Raw genomic sequence first — 17,854 nt, 5'->3', positions numbered from 1 at the left:
CATCATTTGCAATGATGAGACACATATCACAGACAGCGAAAGCTAAGGGACTCACCTAATTTACATGCAGTCATGAACACTAGTTAGACTTCCTCCCAAGCTACTTATGAATTTAAGTCTGTGAGTTTGGAATTAAATATTACTTTGGAAACAGGAACATAGCCTGAAAATAACATATGAGAGATTCTAATACAGAAAAATCAATGATAGTTACCACACAATCATGCTTTCAGGAAAATGAGCCCTCCATCTCCTGCTGTATGTAATCAACTGTTAGATATGTAGCAACTCTCTACTTACAACATAGCCAGCCAATATCAATATTAATTAGAGTTGAGGAAGCAGCTCATAACAAAGAATTCATTTGATGAGTTCCACATATTTTGCAAATGTCACTGTTCTCTTAAATTTATAATTTTTCATTATTTCACGGAATATATACTTTCTTGCCAGCTAACTAGTGTTGGAATTGTTACTTAATTAATTGTGGTTTGTCACAGAGATCATTTAAGAAATCTTCTTTTAATTTTGCTTTGTATGTTATAAACAACTCTCATAGAACACAAGTTTTAAATGAGTTTATTGGGAGAACAGGAGCTTTCAAGACGAAAATGAACATTCTGTTAACATCTGCACACACATATTTTGAATAATTGGGGAAAACACACAGAGAACAGAATGATACGACTAAAAACAATACACTAAAATGAAGTGGAACGTTTTGAGGAAATTTTGATTGTATTTAATAGTACCAATTCCAACCATATTCTGATGAACAAAAATTCAACTGTCAAAGGAAGGAAATACCTGCAAAATAGTGTTTCTCAATTGTTTTACTGTTTACAAGGTCTTTCACGGTCTCTGAAGTCCTGCCAGGGAATCTCAGAGGTCACCAGGAAACCAGAGGCAACCGCAGAGAAGCCCCTTATCTCTAGGCCAGCTCTTGGTCACTATCATTTGCTAATTGACAAAATATTCCCAAGTGACTCACACAACAGATTTTGAAACTCAATTGAACATTGCTGTTTAATCATGCTGAAACCACAGAAGTACTTTCAGGCAGGGCTTGGAAAACTGTTAAAGCTTTATGTTGCATTATATTTCCTAGCAGACCTCATTCAGTAGAGAATGTGCATGTCTCAGTCCTCTCCAAGCCAAGAGGCTTCTCCTCTTGCCCAATGCCTGTCCCTTCCCCATACTTGGACTTCAGAGTCTGAGGTATGGGGACATGAGTACACTTCCCAGAAAAGTATCCATTAGACTTGCAGATGGGAAAAAACGAAGGAGGGAAAGACAATATAATACCTAAGACTTCCACTGATTTCAAAGAAAAAGTCAAATACACAGCAGCCAATTGTGCCAGAGTACGAACACTTTAAAAATGTAAAGTCTCGCAGTCTACCTTACTAAGTATTTGACTTGTTCCAAGATTTAAATAAAAATATCAATACTGAAAATGTTTTCTATTCTGTTTGTATTTGAGAATACTCAGCAGCATTTTGAGATTTAGAAAAACTACAGTTTTCAGTCAATTTTTATTTTGAATAAAAATATCCTACATCACTCAGCAAAGGTTTCTCCTGCACTATCAATAAAGTTTTTCAGAAAAGACGACTACAATTTCTAAAAAATGGACTCAAATATACGTATTCTTCTCAACTCCTCACATCCTAAAGCATTCTGCAATTTATTTCCCCACTCTCATCTACCAAGATTCAGAGCAGCCATGGTGTGATCATATGTTTTTTCAAGAATAGCTGATGAATACCTGAAAACTCTCCCGCTGTGGGACTTTCTGTTTTCTCAGGAATGAAAAAAAGCAGCCAGAATGACACATTTTCTATTTCTAAAAATAAACTAAAAGGCCAGAGAAATCAATGAAAAAAAATCACTGCTAAGACAGCACAAAACACAGAATACCAATTACATTTTGGCAATGTGACTAATGAGATAGCCAGCTAATTACCTGATTCTGATAAACTTTTTAGCAAATAATAATCTTATGGGTAATGCTTGCTTTCTTTCTAACACTGCTATTTTTCATAATGAAAAAGCATAACAGATAACATATGATAAAATCCCTCCCTACCTAAGTGAGATTTTGGTTCTATGCTGTTAACCATCTGAAGACTCAACTAGCTAAGTGGATTATTGCTGGATAAGGAAACTGAAAGAAGGGGTTTGTCTGGGAACAGGTTGATCTTTTCCCTGTATTGCCTTACATGAGAAAGGTAATTTAACTTACATAGACTTCTCTGTAAGGATTTCCTACATTTCCCCACTCTCCTATCTGGAACCCTCCTGGGAGGAAGAAAAGGAAAGGATCTCTCTGTAACCCCCACTTTTTTGCATAGAAATTCACCTCCACATCCAAGGCTTCCCTCCTGATTTGTTAATCACCAGATACTACAGAATGAAGAGGAGGTTAATTCAACCAACACATGCTGTTCCAGAGAGATGAGAGTAAGGGTAAGTTTTTCCTTTTGCAGGTCCCGGTGCCCTACTCTGATCCATGAACTCAGATACGTAGGAATAGCTCCATCAGTTGGAGGATTTTTCAGAGCACTGTAGATATCAGCACAGATCTGCTGCCGTCATTTCTACACATGTTGCAACACTGGGGTACAAACATTATTCTGATCTTTAAAAAATACCTGTTATCATGTCTCCTCCAAAGGCATAAAATTAATTCTTCTCAATAATTCCTCTCTGATAGGGATTGATTCATCACTAATCCACAGGCAACACTCCCCCGCCCTGGCCCGGGAATGCGTGTGTATTGGGGAAGCGAGGGGACAAGCCAAAAGTGCCTTGAAATCTAACGGCAAGTAGAGGCTCCGAAAACCTCAATTATTACAGGTTTCTAAATGCTATTAAAATTCAATCTAACTCAAGTTACAGAAAGGACATGTAATATAAAGCTCTGCTTTTAAAGCGTGAAAACTCTTTGTAAATAATATAGTTCCATCATCGCTTTGTATCCCTCTGTCTGTATCCCCTTGCTGTCTTTTGGAAGTTCTTTCTGCATGTTTGTACAGCGTATAGTGCTCTGGGATCCTGGTCTACGGCAGGAACATTTAAGTGTTTTACTAATACACATCATAATATGGCTTCTTGGATATCTAAAGCACGCTGCAATTCTCTTTTATTTCTGCCTGTCTTAAAAACTGAGATTTCACTGAGCTGGCAATAACAATTAAGAGTAGATATTACAGATCCACATATTTTTTTATCATGATAGAGATTCCAAACAACAACTGTGCATGAAAGGTAAGGAACTTCAGTAGAAATCTTGCCCTGCACGGTAAACAAACAGCTGTTTATCATTGGCCTAATTACCAAGTTAATGAGATACTAATTTCTATATTCATAAAGTATGCATGAGCAAGCTTAAGCGTATGCAAAGCAGAGCATAGTGACAAATTTAATAAATAAAATAACAAGGTATTGGTAAATAAACATTAATGATCTTTAAACCTAAGAATCAGGTATGTTTTAGGGGAAGCTTGCATGAGCAAGACATAATTCTAGTAAGTCTAGATATCTGTATATTAACAGCATAGCACAAATATAAAGTACTTCATTTAGAAAGGAAAAATAGCAAATGTACAAATATAAACTGGGGAATAACTTTGCTAACAGCAGCACTGAAGAGAGGTTTGGAAGTTACAACATAGCACCAAAATAAGTCAAATTAATAATATGCAGGTGCTGCAAGAAAAGGGAAATTTTCTGGGAGGTCACCTATAAGTACAAGCAGTAATTCTGCTCTCCTCTGACGATGTCATGGCTGAAGTGCTTCATTAGAAAAGAACTAGAGGAATTAGTGAGAATCCAGAGTAGAACAATAAAAGTGCTGAGAGGTTTGGAAATTGTAAGCTTTGCAGAACTGTTGAAAAAAGTTGAATTCTTCCATTTAGAGAGTAAAAATCCAAAGAGTACACTGTAAATTCTTCAATTACATAAAATATTGCAATGAGGAGTAAAATGACTGATTTTCTCCGTGCTTCCCTGAGGAATTATGAATACTCACTGACAGCAGTGGGGACTTAATATATTAGGAAATCTTTCTCAATAGTCAAGCCCTGGACTTTTAAGCACTGGAACAGCTTATCTATGAAAGCTCTGAAACCCTTGCAACTGGCAGGTTTTTAAGAAGCAGTATGACAACCATCTCCCAAGAGATTCTTGCTTTAGAGCAGGAGGATGAGATCGAATAGATGACTCCTGCATTTCCTTTCCAGTCCTTCACTTCTGTGATCGGCCAGTCTTCGCTGATTCTGTATATATGAAAAGTAGAGTGAAATAGTTCCCTAACACCTATCTTCTACAAAAACTGGAATATACCAGCTTCCTCAGCCATACATCCTTGTGTCCAACCTCTGAGGAAGCAGTGTATTTTTTAGGAATATTCTCTGTGAGATACAATCTGCTCCTTGCAAATATACATGCTTGCATGAGCCATGTCACTGAGAGAGCAGAGATATCAATTCAGAATTTTTCTCTTGCTGACTGGTGCAGGTGTTTCAGTAGGATGATCAATGTATTTCCACAATTGTATTGGAAAGCATGAAAAATGAACGATGTGAAATCAAACGGTGTGAGAGCTCAGGATCATGTCAACTCTGAGAATGTTCAGCCTGGCAAAAACATGATAAACGGCAGCTCTTAAAAACAGTTGCTCTTTCCCCTTTCTATTCCACTCCCCCTAAATTTGTTTTAAAAGTAATATATCACAAACTGACACTGTGCACAACATTACAAATCCTGGCCTGTCAGTGTAAGCCTGACAGCAGCTGGCTACCATATGCCTAAAAATAGCTTGGAGTTCTAGAAAATGCTAGAACTAGGACTGGTTTCATCTTTGTCCTTTTTGAAGAAGGATGGGCAGTCGTGGGTCCTGCTTATGTGGAGATGGTAACCGCCCCTCAAAATTATTTAACTAAATGAGATTTCAGTTGCATCGAAGATGATGGGTTTGACCCAATTTTCTCTTGGAAATCCAGAGCTTCGCATCATCCCTTCTCATCCATTATCCAGGCTTAGCCTCCTTCTCTAGGACAAAGGAAATTCAATTCCCTCTTCTGCTCCCAGGGGAAGGGAAAGAGAGAGTAAGTCTATGCCTCTCACATTGTGCTGAGGTGTTAATGAAGTATCAGTAGAAAAGTTCATCACCTCAATAATCTACTTCTGTTTTGTTTGGGGTTTTTACCATTTTTTAGTTTGGCTGCTAAACTGAAAAATACGCTATGCACACAGATCTGTAAACTGCAGGTCAGATTCCCACATAATTAGCTACCTACTTACAAGCAGCTGGATTTTTTCAAAAGTTATGTGACTAATGGTAGTTAATAATGGGGTGTTGGTAGTTTCTTCATAGCTTCAGCTGAAACTAGCTCTGTATTATAAACCTTTTTTCTCCCTGTCAAATTCTCCCCTTATTAAAAGGGCATTGCATCTTGGAAAAATTCTGGAAATCAGTCAGATTTCTTTTTCTAATCATCGTCATCATTTCAGTCACAGCACTACTTAAAGGAAGGCTTAGATAGTGATTTTTTTAGAAAAAAAAGATTAGAATCTCTTTTTCGGTACATATTTTGGCTCAGATAAAAGGATTTAGATGCACCTGAATACAAAGTCTAGTAGTGACTATTAGTCATTGCTTACTATGGTATATTCATTCTGTGTATAACAGTCTGTAATGTTGGAAGAGCGAGCCTGTGACTCCATTTCATAAGGCTCACAGCAATGTGAATTGTTCTGAAATGACCAGGTGTCACCAGGAGTCAGATGCAGCCCCTTGATGTGGGTCTGTGCCCCCTTGCACCTCTCCCATTGTAGCTTGCGTGAGAGGCAGAATTTGGCCCGTGGCTCCTTCCAGGAAGCAGCTGTGATATTCAAGCCCCCTGTGCCATCTTCCGTGCCTCGCAACTTCTATCCCGCTACTTAAAGCCCATATGTTTTGTTACGAAGTAAAAAAGAAATTGTGGTGCTGCACTGACATGCTGAGAGGTGTTTGCACTGTAGCAGAAGAGGAAGAGATGGAAATATGTAGATGGGCCTTCCCTCACCTCAGAGAATCAACAACGGATAATGTTAAAGCATGGATCAATATGCAATCTGCCACAAGTGTCTGGTGGCTTATTCAGACCTTGGCAAGGAAGAAAGAATTTCCCTCCCTTGCTTTAGGGAAAGTGTTGATATAAAAACAATTGTCAAAACCTCATCGTCCAACCATCTGATATTGATCCTTCCATGTCAGCCAGTGCTCTGGATTCTCCAAAAAATCAACACACCGTTTCTAACAATTGATCCTACGCAGTACAAAACTACCATGCCAGCCTGTCTTAAAACATACCTTTTCCAAAACGTACAGGAATAAAAATCTAACTCCCTGTAAGGAATGAGGAGGGGTAAGACGCATTCTCCCTCTTCTGAAATTTTGTCTAGAGAGTCCGATCAGGTTGGTCTCTCCATGGACCTCAGTGGAGCCTAATCAAGATACAGTGGTTCACAGGACTGGAGCAACTCATGCAGCCTTTGACTGCGATCCCATTCAATGCAGGGATCTCATTGATCAATTCCTATAACACACCTAGGGTTTGCTCCTTCTCTTAACCAACAAGAATTGCCCCTTGTCCTCCCCTAAAATCACATAAAATTAATTCACAAGCAGTATCCTGATTTTAAGTCTGCACACAAGAGAAAAAAAAATGAGTAATGCAGCTCAATCCTCAAAATCCTCTGTCATGGTAACACAAAATAGGAGAATACACAGACTGTGAGAATTCTCACTCTTAACCTTCTCCTGACAAAATAAGTTAAGCTCAATGGCCCTGTTGTTCAGAATCATATTTAGCAGGTATTTGAAGTGAGGCCTAATTCCGAGAGCTCAGGATGACACTTTTCAAAGCGTATGTATTTTCTGCTTTTTGGCACACAGGATGGTCCATGTACCTATTGTCTTTTGATGGCTGTTTAGCTGTGGCATTAAATATCCTCTTTTCTCTCTGCTTGCAGCCTTTTCTTCATCTCTTAAATACAGAAGTAGATTTTTCACAGCCTCCTGCATGTGAAATAGATTTCTCTGCTACTCCCTCCCTGTGTGGTAATCTTGTTTCACTAACATTACAATAATTTAAAGTCATACTGGTAAATCTTCTATTAAATACCTTGACAGCTGAGAACAGACAACACCATGCTACTAAAGAGTCCCTCTAAAAGACTTAAAATCTCTCCCAGATGTGACAATAACTATTAGTTATTGTTAATTTAATAATTTTCTCTTAAGTTGTATGTCCAGGTTTACTGCCAATCAATCAAGCTGCATTTGAAAGCCTGTTTAATATTCCCGATTCAGTGAGAAGTGTCCACAAAACGGAAAGAATAGTATCTGCTAATTAAAAGTGAGCCACAGAGAAGGCATAATAATATGAACAGGTTAGCTAAGGGCTTGCATTGGGAAAATGCCTAAAAATTCTGCATTAAGTGAGAGGAGAGTGAGATAAGCAGGCAATGTGATTTGGTTGTGATAGAATAAAGCAGTCTGAAACTGCTGTAAATCTGCAGGATTGGAGGTTTTCCTTCCTCCAGCACAGAAAGTTTGGAAGCTCATCTACAGGATCAATTTCTGTCGGGCAGGAAGACGCTTTGAGAAAAGAGCTGCATAAAAATGTGTGCCTGACTGGAAAACGAAAAAAAAAAAAAAAGAAAAGACAAAGAACCCCAAAGAAAATCTTTGGGGGTACAATTTTCCTCCCTTGATTCATCATCAGAGTTTGTTGGGCTCAGTAAGAACCGTTGAAATTGCAGGCTGAGAGCACTGTGCCACAGACAGGGACACCTCCTGGCCGTGCCTGTAAGTCCTGTTTCACTGTGCCTTCCATTTGGAAGAAAAGATGCCCTGATGCAATGCCAGAATCTCCGAGGGCCCAATTATCCCAAATGATGTGTATAAAGGGCTCCCAGTGAAGCTAGTGGGAGCTACAGGTGCTCAATACTGAACTGAAAGTCAGTTCCCTTTTAGTCACACATGAATCGAGGAGCTGAGCTTCAGGAAGCTAGATCTGAATATTTGGGGCTTGGCTCTTTCATGAGACAAAAGCCAAGGAATAAGGAGGAGGCTTGAATAGATTACAATGAAAAGTCTTCCCATTTATCTTTTTAAAAGTAGGGAGAAGTGGTCTAGTTTTAAAATCACCTCTATTTATTATTTTTGTTTTCAGCCAATGCTCCTCGGGGGCTTACTAACCTACAGAGAAGCCCTGCCTGGCAGTGGTGAGAGAGCAGTGTCCTGGAAGACACCGAGCAGAAGTGATGGGAGAGTCATCACAGAAGGTGGCAATTTGAAGCTCAGGCAGGAACAACAGGCACAAGGACACTATTACGTGCCAAATCCCAGCACACTCCACCAAAGGCAGGTTGCGTGCAGGTGTGAATTACACAAGAGGAAGTTTATCCCTATCTTCTAAAAATCTCTGTTGCCCTATAAGCTGCTTGCACTTCCTCAGTGGCCTCCCTGTGACTGGCTCTGTGCAGTTTACCTGAGGTACAATTTATATACTTGCAAACTGGTTGCTTATTGGTTTGACTTCATGAAAGCCTTCTTATGTTACAGTTGTTCACTATAAATTAAGTTAGCGTGAGAAAATCAAGTGCATCAGTAACAATTTGGCAACTGGTCAATAAGTAATCCATGCATAAACCATTTCTATTATCTGACGTGATCCATAGATGCTGGGATGCAGGGAAGTCTATTTTCCTCATTCTTTGGGAAAGCAGTAGCCTGTGATGGTAGAAGATTGCGATGAGTGCTTCTAGCCATCCTCTCTGTCAAGCAGGGACTACTCCCTATCCCTGCGGGCACATCAACAGGGCTGCCTGGGCAAACTTTTTTTTCAAAGACTGTTTATAATCTGTCATGAGGAACACAGTTCTTTTTCCCTATGGACTGTAAGAAAGGAAAGACGCTTCTCAGCAGCCAGAATGCAAAAAATCTTTTGGCTCATACACAAAGTTTAGGGGAAAAATGTTTCCTGAAGTTGGCCTTTTCGCCTCTTCTACCCATCTTGCCCAACATGTCTTGGTGAGTAGTCTTGTGGATGGAGTTATACTAGAAACTTCCAGGTTAGTAAGTTTATTCTGATCACTGCATGATAGTACACCTGACTATCATTCAGGGAATTTTTCCGGTTTTATATTATTTCTATCTGTTGCCACATTTGTCAGTGAATTTCAAAAGACAGCGATAATTATTTATAGAAGGTGATGGTTTACTGAATTTTTTTCCATTTAGCTTGCCAGAAATCTTGAGTGAGTTTGTAAAACTGCTTTTACACCAAGCTTTGGCAATACAGTATTTAGTATGGGTTACCTGAACATTATCTAAACAATAATAGTAGATGTCTGGCAAAAAGCCAACAAAGGTAATTCAGGCAGAGTCTGTCTGCAGAGTGGTAATGATCTAATGACTAAAACTGAGAAATGCAAGGAAAATCTGGGACCCCCAGATACAATTAAGGAGTAAGCAGCCTGAGATGCAGAGAAGTAACCCCAGAGGGAGACAGGCAAAAGAATGATGATTAATATCAGTAAGTGTTATACTTGATAGGACCAGTCACAGCAATTACACTAGTGATTCTAAAATGGGGGCAGGGGCATATGGTTGCACATAAGGCTCAGAAGTGTTATTATGTCCATATATCACCTAGATCATTGTAAAATAGTACCTGTAATGATTGCACCATGAGCTGTCCAAGAACACACATGCATGGAAAGGACTACAAAGTTTGTTATGCCAAAATTGCTGCAATGCTATTAAAAATACGATTTTTACAGTCCAAATTCCTCTCTGGCTATTACAACAAAAGCATCTGCTCAGTGTTGCTAGTCAAGACAAGACTGCCTGCCCTTTAAGTGAATGGGATTTTCAGAATAAACAATCAGGATGATTATGCTTTCCACTGCTGCAGGGATTTTTATTTACTTCTACAGCATATTAATATAGACAAGAAAAAACCCAGATAAACATTTTTTTGGTTGTACTAGATGGCAAAAGTATATAATTACATCGCTCAGAATCTCATCAGCTCCCATCAGTCTAAGCTACTTTATGAACGTATTTATAACTGCCGAGTATAGAGCAATTACGGGAAAACATTCTCCTTTCTGAATGCATCTGCACATTTAGTATGGTCTGATCTAATTAAAGCCACTTCCATTAAAGTCAACTGGAGTATTTCCACTCCAGGTTAAGGCAAAGACACAACAGGCACAAGAGGACCCCAGTTCCTACAGCCAAAGCTTCAATTTTAACCAAATAAGAGTATTTCTAGAAATGATCTGAAACATGACCTGAATACAAACCTCAGCTGAGACAGCAAGTTGTTTGGCTTTATTTTCTCAGTAGGAGTCAAAAACCTTCCTATTTAGTGTGGGGTATCATGCAGGAAACTGTACTCCAAACAAACACCATTTGGGGACAAGAAAATAGGGGAAAAAACAAAGATTGAAGCTCCATGTTCCATTATTTACAGGCAGTTGAAATTGATTTCAATATTTCTCTCAAGTACTTTGTTTTCTGAGAGAGACAGTGACATATTTTAGGGTCTCCTGTGCCCTAAAAGCTCTATCAGTGCAAATATCTGGAATACAATGGAAAGAAGTCAAAAAAAACAAACCCTGCGTGCAGTTTGATAAAGCTATTAAGATAGACTATTGGTTTTAATGGCGAAAAGAGGAAAGATCTGAAGCACTTTAAAAGTGAAAAGTTAACATGACAGGCAAGTTTAACAGGCTTAATTCATAATTCCATATTAAATTCATGTTGATTTTTTCTCACCAATACTCCCTTTATCTAAACAACCTTTGACTGTCAAAAGCCTGGGGAGACTGCCAAAGACCACTTCATTAATACATTCAATAGGAATTGTTAAGTCTCACAAATATAATTAGTTTATGTTTATTTCGGGACAAAAGGCACAATTATATATTCCAGCTTGAGCCAGCTGGGCAACAAAATTTATTTTGGAGATTTGTCAAGAGGCAAAATGCCTTTGCTCACATGATCGAGAATACTTAGCAAAAGTTTTTAATAGCTGAGCAGAAACTACACACAGTGTCATTGACTTCAAAGGCCTTTCACTCACTTATATTGAAGGAGAAGCTTTGTCTAACATGCTGGATTTGTTTTCTTTAAAGGAAAATCCATGGAATGTGTCTATTGACCAAATGTCAAGGTAAGGACAGATGGAGATTTTTTCTTTACATTCTAAGCCAGATTCTTCAATGATAGATTTAATTTTAAGTGTAATTAGAGTGGGGTAGTTAGTGACAAAGCAAGTCCTTTGTTTTAAGTAACTAGATTGGTGAGTATCTTTTAATGAAGATGATTTGATCTTTAGCTTTCAAAATTAGGAAGGCAGAGAGCATATACGTATTATGTCAAAACACAGGGCTGAGCACAGAGATTAAAAAAGAGAAACAATTTTGGGCCATATTAAGAAGACAGTGTAATTATATTTAAGGAATTCAAACTTGTAAAGACTTTAGTGACAATTAAACTTTACTTTTCAGGACACATCACTATCTTCCATCTTCTTTCTCTGTACATTGCTAATAAAACATTCATAACATTAAGTACACAGGCAGAATTTGAAGGAGATGTAATTAACTGCCTGGCACATCAGAAAAGGCACAGTTTCTCTGGTTCCTCCAGAAAGAAAAGGACTGCCCAACTAATTATACAAATAGACAGCCGTGAGCACTAGAAAGCCACTTTATCCTTGAAAACACCACTGCAGAGTGAACAAGAACTATCACAGTAGTGACACAGACTGAACCTGCCTAGGAGAAACCAAGCATTTCACACGGAACAAGCAGGAAAAGAGAGCTGGCACATGAGCACCAAACTCCATAATGGATACAAGCTTGGCGTACGACTTTTACCAACAAGCAGAAAAATTCCTCTTTCTCTTCCTGCTTGTCCTATTTATTTCACATTTGAAGGGATTTCTGAGTTGGGTGTATTTTGCCTTTTTCTTCTTCTTACTAAGTATTAGGTAAATTTATGTCTTATCAACAAACACTACGTAAACAAATATGTAAATAAGAGAGTGAGCAGTATGATTTGCATTCTTATACAATCTTATTATGCAAGCCAGATTTACATTTAAGTGCTTCAAAAAAACCTAAAGAAATATGGAAAGACATACAAAGTACAACTGGAAAGCTGCCTCCCTCTTGTATGCAGACATACACACATACTTCTACACACCTACAGTTTCTTGATAGCTTTGAGTCATTACTTCTTAGTAATTGCTCTAGCCTAATTATTTTAGTTACACACTAAACCATCAACTTTTCCACAATTTCTGAGTAGCAGTGAGTTCCTACAAATTTCCACCAGAACAGAATGTAACTCATGAGTCTTTACAGCAGGGAAATATCCTACTCTGACATTGTCAAAAATTACATAAGACAATTTTGCTCTGAAAGGAAGGATATCTCATGCTTAAGACTGGATTGATAAAAGAAATCGGGTTGAGTTCCTGACTATTTCACACTTTCATTATGGCCTGAGGCAAGTAGTTTAACCTCTGTGTATCTACTTGCTATGACTAAAATCGGTATAATAACATTTTTTTCCTTTATTTTTTTTCTGCCTTGCCTTTGGGTATTCTCCAGCAAGGCATGTTTTTCACTTTGACTTCAGTCCTGCTAAAGTGCACACACTTCAACAGAATTACCCATGTACTTACTGTTGCACACATTTAAGGCAACCTACTGCACTGGGAAAAGCACCTACCACAACAAAGCTTCAAAAATACCGTGATATATATAAATAATACCTGCTTATCAATACCCTCATGGCTATCACATACTGATCTTTATGAAGAACTTCTTAAAGTATTTATGCCAGTGATATTGCCATATTATAAAAAGGAGGAGTCTAGAATTACAATTGACACCTGTGATATTTTAAAAGTACTCTTAAGCTGAGTTTCAGTGGTTTCACATACTGTAGCAAAGTTACATGGGCTCTAAGTCTGCAGGAGCAAGACTCTAATAGGTGTAAGTACAAAATATCTTCCAAAGTGACCAAAGTGACCAAATCATTAATAATTAATGATTATTAATTCAACAGGTCTAAAATGTCTTGCACCACAACTGCACCTTGCAAAGCAAAACCTAAAAGGTTTACGTTTGGTGTACTGTCAACATTGTGTGAAATCACCCTTTTATAGAAAAAAAGACTCTTCCTATAATATAAGATTTTAAATAATTATTAGTGAAATACTGTTACTTCATTTTATTGATATGACTAACTTAATGTGTTAAAAATAATACATTGTAGGAATCATTCAGCTCCTGCAGCAGCAGAAAAGGTGTTTACATGAAGGACGTTTTCTCAGACTAACAAAAAATGAACGTGTGGCATGTCTCTAGCCCCCGGGTAATTCCTGACGCAGAATAGGCATTACTTCATTTTTTCTCTTCTTTTCTTATAATCAGCTTAGTTTGTAGACAAACTGCAATATCATTATGAACAATATTTGGTATTTGTTAAATAACATCTATTCACAAAACTGATTTCCTAGTTGACAGGGACTCTGCCACTGGCCATCACTGCTGCTATTACCAGATTCCTCTAGTGCTTTACTGCTGTTTTAAGCATGCTGCCCACACAAGCATTTTTTCCTCACTCTCCCCCCTCCTGTGCTACCTCAGACCAAAAGTCTTTTGTCTCTCCTTTTTCAGTGCCCCATAAAACAAATCTGTTGTCAATCTGAGGACACCTGGAATGAACTTAGCAGCGGATTCCTTGACCTTTTTAACACATGGGGGTCAAAAATCACCATCAGCAGTTGGAGGGAAAAATGTGAAAGATCAAAGTCTTCCACTCCCACTACTGTTCTTGTTTTCCTTTGTTGATATGTGCACTGCTGACAGAAACCAGTAATTTTTATCTCGAAAGTGCAAATATTTGATAGGAAACTGAGGCCAGATGTATAAACCTAAAACAAACAGCAAATATTTCTGTGATTCTTTTAACGGCACTGGAAAAGGTCCTTTTTAACAAACAAAATCTTTCTCTTGGAGGGTTTGTAAATCAAACATTGTAGCTTTTATTAGTTGACAGACTGTTGATACTAAATAAGAGCTGACTTTAAGCCTGAGAGCAACTGCATAGACTCTTTTCATTGTTGAGCTGAGATATGCAAAAAATAAACACCATAAATCATGAAAACTTTGCTTTGTACAAGTATTTCATGATAATACTACGCAACATTTTGGTAGAATAGGCAATGTTTTTTAAAAACCCACATTTTTTTTAATCAGTCTCTCTGCAAATCTATATCTTACAGGAAATTATTCATTTTCTTTCACTTTCCTTGAAATAAACTTTTTCTCTCTTGTTTTCCAACTATTATTTTTCTCTGCTGACCTCTCTGTGGCCCATATTTTAGAGCAATGCAATGAAAATGCCTTCTAGCATCTCAACAGTTCCAAATTGTTTATATTCCAAACTGACTCCATCCCAAATCAAATGTCAATATATATTTGGTCTTCTAAAAAGGCACAAGATTCTTTTTGAAGTATGTTCAGAGTATTGAAGAAAGAGAATAAGAGTGCAGAATCAAAAGAACATGGATTTGGTCTACAGTTGTACCTAATTTGTCTTGTAAAGTCAGGCACTGAATTCCCTCAGCTGTTCCCATTTTTTTGCAACTCAACACAAAATTGAACGAGTATAAGGTGTGAAGTTGCCACTGAGAAAGTAGCTGATAAAATTTTAGGGCATCTATCACGCTATTAGCAAGGTCCCCTCTGATACAATTTTAATGTAAAGCTCCTTATTTCCTTAAACCATTTTCCTTTGCACCACTGTCACATGGAGTGTCGCAGTCTCTAAAAGTGCTAATAATCCAGCGATCTTATTTATGTTCAAATAAGAATTCTACCCATGCAATTACAGTTAACCTGACTATGCATGAAAATAGCATAATTTAGGATTGAGGTTTGTCAAGGTTTTATTGTTTAGTGGCACAGGCATCCTTGGAGAAGCCAAAGCCTTTGTCCATGCCCCTTACCCTCTTGGTACAGAAACTAGGAAGATGCTGCATGCCATCTCCTAAGCGACTTAAGAAAGGACTACTGCTAAAGACCAAGGCCTCTGTCTCAAGAGTTCTTCCATGCAAGTGGACCCGATACCAATGCAGGGGTCAGAATACATGTCTAATTACTTAAAAGGGTACAATCCAAGAAATCACCCAGTTGTTGAGTTCCCTTTACACACTACATACATAATACCTACAAAATCAGGCAATGTACGTTATAAAGAGCTAACTCTTAAAATGTGTGTTTTTAAGTCAAAGTATCAAAACATAGCACATGTTGAAAATCACTAGATGATTTATCAACTAACCAAAATATCTGAACAAGTCCTTAGAGAATCTTAAGGCAGAAGCAATTTCCACACCAACTTAATCAATCCTCACTATGATTTCCATGATTTGATGTTTTCAGAGAATTTTGATCTAGTCTTAATTCGCAACTTTACCATCTGCACAGCATTTTTATGAAAGGTAATTTTATCCCCTCTGCCAACCTGTTAGATATTGTCATGGGAGGATTTATTAGTTTCCATGACTCCAGACAATATTTTATTCTCCCTGAATTTTCAGCTGGCAGAGCCATGTTCCTAATTTTATCAACTGAAAGCACTGAAACCACTCATTAATAAAAGGCTCTAATCTACCTATTCTGTGACTCAAGAGCAACATTTGCCTTTCAGCTCCGGTCTGACAGTCTCTTTCACAGAAAGAGGGAGAGAAAAAAAAAAGTTCTTCTGTGTGATGTAAATCTCTGCAAGTTAAGAACTCTAGGTAGAGCTCCCCGACTTTCTAGTAAGCAAATGCTTCCGAAGTATGAACGTATCAGAAGTCTAATTGCTACAATGTGTTGGAGAAATGTAATATTCAATTCAGCTCTAAGCTTTTTAAGAGCACCAAACTCATTTTACTCTTAAAATTCTACACACGCTACTGATGATCTTTAATTATTACAGTGCACTGATTAATAAAAGTAGCAATGCACCCAGCAGTCTAAGCGCACATGAACTCTTTCTACTTTAGGAAAGCCTGAAATGCACGATAGTGGATTCTTTCCAAAAGTATTTATCAGAAAGCTGTTTATCTTCTGTAGTAGAGCTTGATTCATAGTCATTCCATTCGTGTCAATGAATGCAGCACAAGGCCTTTAATACTCCCTGGTTGGGAGCTAATGCCTTTAGCTTTCCATTAGGTAATTTGAAAGACCTATTCATTTTTTTTCACAGTCAGCTAACTAATTCTTTAACACTTCATTTCAATACCACTAACACTTACTAAGGGATTGACTTCACTAAGTGAACAATCTCAGCTGTCTCAACATTTCATCGTTACCTGACATATATAGCTGTGTCTAAATCAATGAATCACACTGAGGTAGGTCTATCCCCTTGAGCATTTTTTCTTTTTCTTTTTTTTCTTACATCTAGTCCCAGTGCTCCTCTTTATTGTTCAATGGGAAACTTCCAAGATCTGTGGAGAGTACGATATACTTGCTTTTTTACCCCCATTTCTATACTGTTCTTCTACTCAAATTACAGACCATCAGCTGTCCATTTCAAGAACAAGGACTGCATTTCAAAATGCTTCCTTTCTGATGTGCATCCTGGCAAAGGTGGCAAAGAAAAGACTAAGTTTCTTCCTTCCCTTTAGCCTGCAAAGAAAATCAGATATCATGATGACAGGCAGAGTATAGGAAAGGTGAATTGGGCTCTTTTTTTACCCCCCATCTTGTCAGAATTCATTCTCTTCCAGCAAAATTCTATCAAGTACACCAAGGATGAATATCAGGGATAAATTCATGAAAGTTTTCGAGATGAATCAGTGAACACGTATTGAGTTTAGATTTCTGTTGGCATCAGCTTTGACTATAAAAAAATACCAAATCAAAATGTAGTCATTTATTTATTCCAGGCATACTTTAGAAAGTGAAAAATTGTAGAATTTTATCTCCTAGCATGTCTACCCCACAGAGAGCAGTATAAGGAAGTTCCTAGTAAAAGATACAAAAGCACATTAGAAAGAAAACATCACTAAATTTAAACTAACCTTCTTTCAGCGCCTTCACTAAACACTATAAAAGGGCCCTACCAAGATGCAGAACATGCAGCTTTTGTGACCAGCTTGTTTGAGCATGGTGTCTTTGCAGATTCTGCTGCTCTGAAGAAGTTATTGCCCCTCCATTGCCAACTTGCCTGTGTCTCAAATGCATCACTGAAGGGTATTGCAAGAAGTTACTTGCTTTGAATCTTTTTGAATCAACTTTGCAGTTGAATAATGTCAGGATTTTAGGTTTTTTTTACATTACATAGCTTATCAGTAGTACAGAGGTAGTATACAACCTTATTTTTCACATAACCAGGTTTCCATTACACTGTTTAAAACAAACAAAAAAACCCCCACAAAAACTCAACGCAAAACAAAAAACCACCAACAGTCTCCTGGAAGGAAAATAATCAGATGAGAAAAAACTGTCTCTGGAAGCTTTTTAGCATTAGCTTTAGTGATCTAAAACATCAAGTGAGCTTTGTCTTTCCAGAAGAATGTTAGCTGAGGAAGAAAAGCTGGTGTTTGCCTGTAGGATGCCTGTCGCTGTGGTCTCTCCAGGGCAGCTCTAAACTCCTTTGCGAGTTTCATTTCTATGAAAAGCAGAAGGGGACCAAATCTCAAATAATCAGTTGGTGTCATATGCTGAGGATCAACAGTCACCTTTCTACTCAAGTCTGAGTGAATTCCCTTGCCAG

This window comes from Gymnogyps californianus, chromosome 8, assembly GCF_018139145.2.
Source record: "Gymnogyps californianus isolate 813 chromosome 8, ASM1813914v2, whole genome shotgun sequence".
Lineage (NCBI taxonomy): Eukaryota > Metazoa > Chordata > Aves > Accipitriformes > Cathartidae > Gymnogyps > Gymnogyps californianus.
This window is presented reverse-complemented; position numbering follows the sequence as displayed.